Source organism: Sebastes fasciatus, chromosome 1 (assembly GCF_043250625.1).
Source record: "Sebastes fasciatus isolate fSebFas1 chromosome 1, fSebFas1.pri, whole genome shotgun sequence".
Lineage (NCBI taxonomy): Eukaryota > Metazoa > Chordata > Actinopteri > Perciformes > Sebastidae > Sebastes > Sebastes fasciatus.
This window is the reverse complement of record NC_133795.1, coordinates 27,029,288-27,035,787: the sequence shown is the minus strand read 5'-3', so window position 1 is coordinate 27,035,787 and position 6,500 is coordinate 27,029,288. Positions and strand designations below refer to the sequence as shown.

The following is a 6,500-nucleotide window of genomic DNA, read 5'->3' as shown; positions in this document are numbered from 1 at the left end:
ACTGAGGTTCTGATTAAATTTGACTGCAGCAGCGAGAGGAAACAAATGTTTACTGTCAACACAACAGAGCAAACGAGTGGTCTGGGATGTTTACCACAACACATCCTCAAGTAACAAACTGTGTCATGGAGCTCTGAAGTGAAAATAAGGGCAAGGAAAGGGTCCAATCTCTGGGTGCAAGCGAATCCAAAGATAATGTTTTTGCTTGGAAAAACACTAAAATAATCCAACGTGCGAGTCCTGGATAGAGCACAGCACTTTAATTTTCGAATGTGTCCACGCTACAGACACTCATTAGTATCTTTCCTCAGGCAATATCCAAGACAGCTTCCTGTGTGACGTCACTGACTCTTCTTTTTTTAAGCAATTATGTCCATGCATATACTTTAAATCCTTTCTCTCCACATGCAGTCTTCTTTCCAGAACATTTTCTCTACATATTCTCGAAGAATTTGTAGTTTTTAAATGAAACAAAGCAAGCGTGAATCATTGTGCTGACACCTCAGGCAGCTCGAAGAAGAGGAGAGGAAAGGCAGAGGGGCTGCAAACTAATCTCAACTCTGTCTTTCTCTTCCTGCTCGCAAACACTGAGCTTGTAAAAGTTTCAGCTGCGAGGATTTGGGTCAGCCTCTATTGGCACCATTTCAAAAGAGCACTGCCTTTTTCAGAAGAACGGAGGGGACAAGTCTGCGAAGGGGAGCTCTGGCTCTTTGTACTCTCTCTCTCTCTTTCTCTCTCTCGGGGACTCGGGGCAGTGACCGCTCCCAGGACTTTTACTCTCTGCTCTCAGGGTAATGCCACCTCGTGCCAGCTCAGTCGTTAAGGCATCTGTTTCGTCTGTTAGGGATCCACGGCAGTCTGAATATCGCCGTGGTTTCTATCACTGACACCCAGAGAATAGGAAATGCAAGCTTCAGCACTGTTTCCTGGATACTTAGTCCTCCATTTCAGATGTGTGTCAAGCTCTCACGAGGCTCAGCGCTGCTTGTGTTACAGTTCACACAAGGTTCTGGCTGCTTCGCCTTCATTCGTGGCTCAGGGATTCTTATCTAACCTTCCACGTCGCTTCCTTCTCAACACTTTATAGCAGCGCTCCAAATGTGCTTTTTTTTCCCTCCCCTGCAACATTGACACTGAAAAGAATAATGCACTCAATGGTAGGAAGTAGGTTTATGTGCACACAACCAATGGTTTCACTAACGCGCAGTAATTTAACCTTCCTTTGTGTTATATATTCTCATATTCCAAGGGTAAGCTCTCCCTCTTATGTTGTGCTTCCTTTATTGTAAAGCCTCTCTGTGCAGGTGTCATACTGTATGGAGGACACAGTGCTCAGAGAACTGCCAGGAGCAGGCAGGAAGGAGATCTGTGTGAAATAACACATATGTTTTTCTTATCCCAGTGTGCTCAAATGTTAAATAATGGCAGGACTGATAATGACAGTACAAATAGAAATCATGCTTAAAAACAAATGACAAAAATGAGTCTTTCCTCTCTGTTTTCCTGCTGGACTGAAAGTTGGGTGAAGTTTGTAAACTACCAACCCGATCTCATGGGAAGGCGTATAAATAGCAGGACATTACAAGGACATTCCACATGTCATGAAAAAGCATTTTAGCCTTTTTCACGTGTCATTTGTACACCTCTTTTCGCGTATCATTTTTACACCATGCAACAAAACTACGCTAATGGCCACAGTTAGGTTTAGGCAACAAAACAACTTAGGTTTAGAAACCTCACTAAAAAAATCATGGTTGGGCTTAAAATAAGTACGTAAACTAAGTAAAATACGTACAGAAACAACGTAACAGAACGACGGAAAACACTTCAACAACAACACTTTGGGACACGAACACCGGTCCTGTTTGTTTGACCCATCCACCTCCTCTCCCACCCACCATAATTCAGGGTACACACTACACCAGAATCAAGCCGATTCCCCCCTCCCAACAATCGTCAGCAAGACCCCAATTTTTTTTTTTCCCCAACATTTGATGGTTCTAAAGATTATCTTTCAGATATTCCTGTGGTGTGAGGTACGTTAGTGTCCATCAGCTCGGTAGTCCATCCTGGCCGCACTGATTTCAAATCGTAAATATTAAACGTGTTCAATATTTATGATTCCATATCCTGTTGTGTGTGGGGAACCCCGAGGACAGCCGATGGCGCAGTCACGTGGGAGAGAACGACAGCCAATAGAGAACCAAGCTGACTGATATGGAAGGACAACCGCCGTCATTGCTGCCGTGGCTAATGCATGAGCTAATGCAAAACGCAAAGCATGAAGTAGTTGTAAGATGGACTCAGAAATGAAGGACCAATGTGATAATTTGTGGCAACGTGAGTGTTTATTTGACGTGTCTCCATGACTTCATCCATTCATCCTTTGGGAATTTTCTTTTAGTGTGGGCCAGCCTTAAGCAGTCTTATTCACTTTGTATTCTACGTCACTATAGCTCTGAGCGTAGCATATTTACACAGATGCGTTTATATTGCAGTCGATACAGACTATGATGTATACAAATGACATGCAAAAAGCAAGAGCGCTGTTCTTATTGCACGCAAAATGACTTACAAATTACCGTGTCATTCATACATCACTTAGTGCGACCGGGCTGAAACTACTGTTATTCTTCTCAAACGCACTGACCCTTCACACAGCTTTCTACGCAGTGGGAATGGTGCAAAGATCAAATGACCTACTGTAAGGTTTAAACACTGAATATTATGTGAAAACCTGCTCATCCAACTATTCGATACAATATTATATGTAATCCGTCCATAATGGTCCATATATCACAAAAGTCCTCAGATTACCAGTATGCTCTTATGCAGCTCATCAGTCACACTTTTAATATCACGTGTTCATGTGCGTGACAGTGCACATACATGTGCATTCACTCACATATCTGTGTGCATATCTATGTTAGTGTACTTTTGAGGATTGAGTTGGCCTTAATAGTCTCTATGGCGCCAGTGTCTGAGGACTCTGTGTCTCCACTGGGACCATCCAGTTGAGAGCCAGCTTACAATACAGCAGTAACGTCGTCACCGCTGACTCATTGTGTATTTCAATGGCCTCCCCTCCAGTTTTTTTCATCTCTTATGGGTCAATAAGGGCAAGTAATGTACTATGTTTACAGCCATAATATGATCCCCTATTACGTTGCTGAGAAGATTTTATTAACAAGGAACAGAGTGAGTGAAGGGATGTTCTCAATTTGCTCTTTATTAGATTTGGCACGCTGCAGCTCGAACCTTCACGGGGAACTTTTGTTTCAATGTTGTCTCTTTATCTTCTCACCAAGTCACCCCTTTGGTCCAGTGAAGACCACATGTGTGCAAATAAAGAGATAATTTTGTGTTGAGAGGAATAGAAACTTGATATCTTAACTCCTGAGACGGCAGCAGAAAATGCTAATACAAGTTTAGGAAGTGGGAAACCCGGGAACCCTTCAGGGGGACTGAACTCTGCACATACTCACAAGTAGAAGTAGGGTCGTTTAATTTTTTACATGTGCAGTTTTGATGAGATATTTCACTTGACCAGCTATACCTCACGGAAAAAGATTTTTCTTTTAAACTTAAATTGTTAAGTTTTGTTTTTACCAAATTTTATCCCAAAACAAAAAAAATGTTAAAGGCCTCTTAACAAAACTGTATCCAATAGAGTTCTGAGACCCTAAAGGTGCAAATGTTAAGGAAATCCTGTACAATTTATTTTTTTCTTTAGCCATATCAAATATTGGACAGAGACAGTTGCCATGGAATTTGGTTCAGACACGCATGGTCCCCAGAAGACTTTGCTCTTGACTCTTCCACTTGTTTATGACAAGGTACCTCTACTCTAAAACAAATGACCAAATTCTCATCAGCCTCAGTATTTTGCGATGAGCTGACGTGGCATGCTGTTACCGTAAACGTCAACAAATGAACATCCATAAGGCATTAAAATGCATATTACCTCATATAAACTAATTATATGTATGCTACAAGAGCCATTGGAAAAAAATAATATGAAAACAAATGTTGTGATATACTGTAGTATAATATCATATGTCTAACATTTTAATTAGTCTGGGGACCGAGTTGAGTCCAAAAATGACGAATGGATCTTGTAACTTTTAATTTTTTTCGTAGTAAACATTTGAGATACTATTACCAGCTTCTGAGGATTTATTTCATGTCAAAGTCATTGCTTTTACACAGACTTTAACTTAGTAGAGCTAAATTTTGGTTAACAGAAAAGAGTACCACTGCACATGCTAACATGCTAACATTGGTATTCAAACATGTTAAAACATGTTATTTTGATATATTCTAATAAAATGCAATGCAAAAATTGTTAAACCTGGTTCCTGACTCCTCAGCCTCTCCACTCTTCGATGAAGTGTTTTCAAGAACAATAAAGTCAAAGTAATAGTATTTATTGTAGTTGAAATATAGCCAGTGATGCATGATGTCCAGTTTAGTGGACAGATAATTAATCATAATTTTCTCCCAACATAAAATCAATACTTCAATCAATAATTTTAACAAATGTATTACTCCTTGGTTGTTACTTGATGCTACCAAATTCACTCCTCCTTGGCAAGATATTCCTGAGCTGCTCAGCGTTTCTGGCTGTCTGTCAGACATCTTGGTTGTGAGAAATTTGCGTTGCACTTACAACAGTTTGGCCAGTGGGTGGCAGTACATGGGATGATGCACTCGGGTCCACTGTGGTGGCTGATGTGTAACTATGCCATCAAAACCCATACATATACAAGAACGCTTTTGAATATCTGTCCACAAGTGAACACAATTTGCATGATTAATTAATTAATGTTAGCAAAGAATTGTTTACATCATTAACAATATCTTAGCTGACTTGGAAAAAGTAACGCTAAGGAAAATTTAGCTAAGTCTGACAAGTCAAAGCCGTTTCTCATCAGTGCGGTGCGAAAATACGGAAAATCCACGTGCACATTTTCTGTGTGACAACTATGCGCACCTGTTCCGGTGTGAATTATCCGCGTTGCCTTCTTCCATTTTCGTCAATGAGGCCAAATAAGTTTGCCCGTGTCCACTTCACACAACAAAAACACCCTCAGAGGATGTCTAATCGGCTAACGTTAACTATACACAAACTAATCGAATCCCAAATGTGATGCTAACTGTAGCTGTTGTGGATAGCCCCGTTCCATGACCGACATATAACGTTAGCAGGTGCATATCCGCTACATTACCATCTTCATCGTATCCCAGCTGCTAGGCGATCTCAACCCATATATTATCCTTCTGTCCTTTATTTGATTGTTGAGATAGTAGAGTTTGTCGTACATTATTGGATGTTGAGAAGGGGGCGGACAATTGTTAATCCGAAACACCAATAGTCCAAAAAGTCAGTCTGTTACCCCGAAAACAAACGGCCATTGTTCCGAGGCCCCAAAAATACTCACTATCCGTGCAACAAACAGAAACACATGGCTAGTTATTATGCAGAGCGACGGTTGTTCAGTTGGAACAAAGGTTTTCATCGGTCAAACATATATTTCCACAGGCGTAAATCCGCTGATATCGAGGTCCGTCCGAATGCAAGCGATCATAAGAACCCAAAAAATCTGTGTTTTATAATTTTCCGTGCACATTTTTCAGAAGAAAATCTGTGCTTGGTGTGAAATGGCTCTCAAAGCTGAGCCTGACAAGCTGAGTCTGAACCCTTTTGATTCGATATAACCACATTGCCATTCCTCTAGCGCCACCCTCAGCCCAAAATTTATACTGTTTTCCACACCAGCGTTAATAATCTAAGAATAGTAACCTCGTCTCTCCATTTTCAGGATGTGACCTTGTTGAATCAACAGTGTGAGATTGTGAGTTTCATATTATCTACAACCCAAGAGACCGTTTTTTCCCTGAATAGCATCTTTTCATTTATAATGAATTGACAACACCTCCTGCCATTGTCTTCTTTTGTACCCGTCCACCTTCCTCAAACAATCCGTCCATTGGGGATAGACTCATTTAACCCTGATTTCCCTGTTTCGTCTTCATTGTTTGTCCTTCCTGAGATACGGGCCCTCTCTGAGTTGATGATTCACCCGGCTTTACAGTGCCACCGGGTTCACGTCCTCAACAACGTGCTGTTTCAGCACTCAACCCACGGGTGAACTAAAATATCATCATCATACGGGCCCCTTTTCAAACACAGGTCACTGCCACTGGAAGCTCTATACCTTTTATGTATTCAACATAATTCTTCCTGGCTTAGTGTTTGTACAACTGCTCTGAATGGTCCCCGTTTCGCCATAACTATGATTAATGTGTTTTCATTTCATTCAGGCTTGTTGTTACAGTTGTTGGTATAGTAAGAGCTGGTTTTACGGCCTCTCTGGTATACTCCTGCTGCTTCTCGTTGCTTCAACAATGTTTACCATCTCGCTCGCAGTAATAAAACACAACTGACATGAAAATGGGTTTGGAAACGCAGAGTATATGGTGAGAAACGCACTGTGGTT

The 6,500-nt window shown here is 41.1% G+C and overlaps 1 protein-coding gene across 4 annotated transcripts in view; it reads left to right on the top strand.

Moving 5' to 3' along the window:
* Positions 1–6,500, top strand: part of LOC141770799 (tubby-related protein 1-like) — a 41,004-nt gene that overhangs the window by 17,101 nt on the left and 17,403 nt on the right. The gene's annotated exons all lie outside the window — the stretch shown is intronic.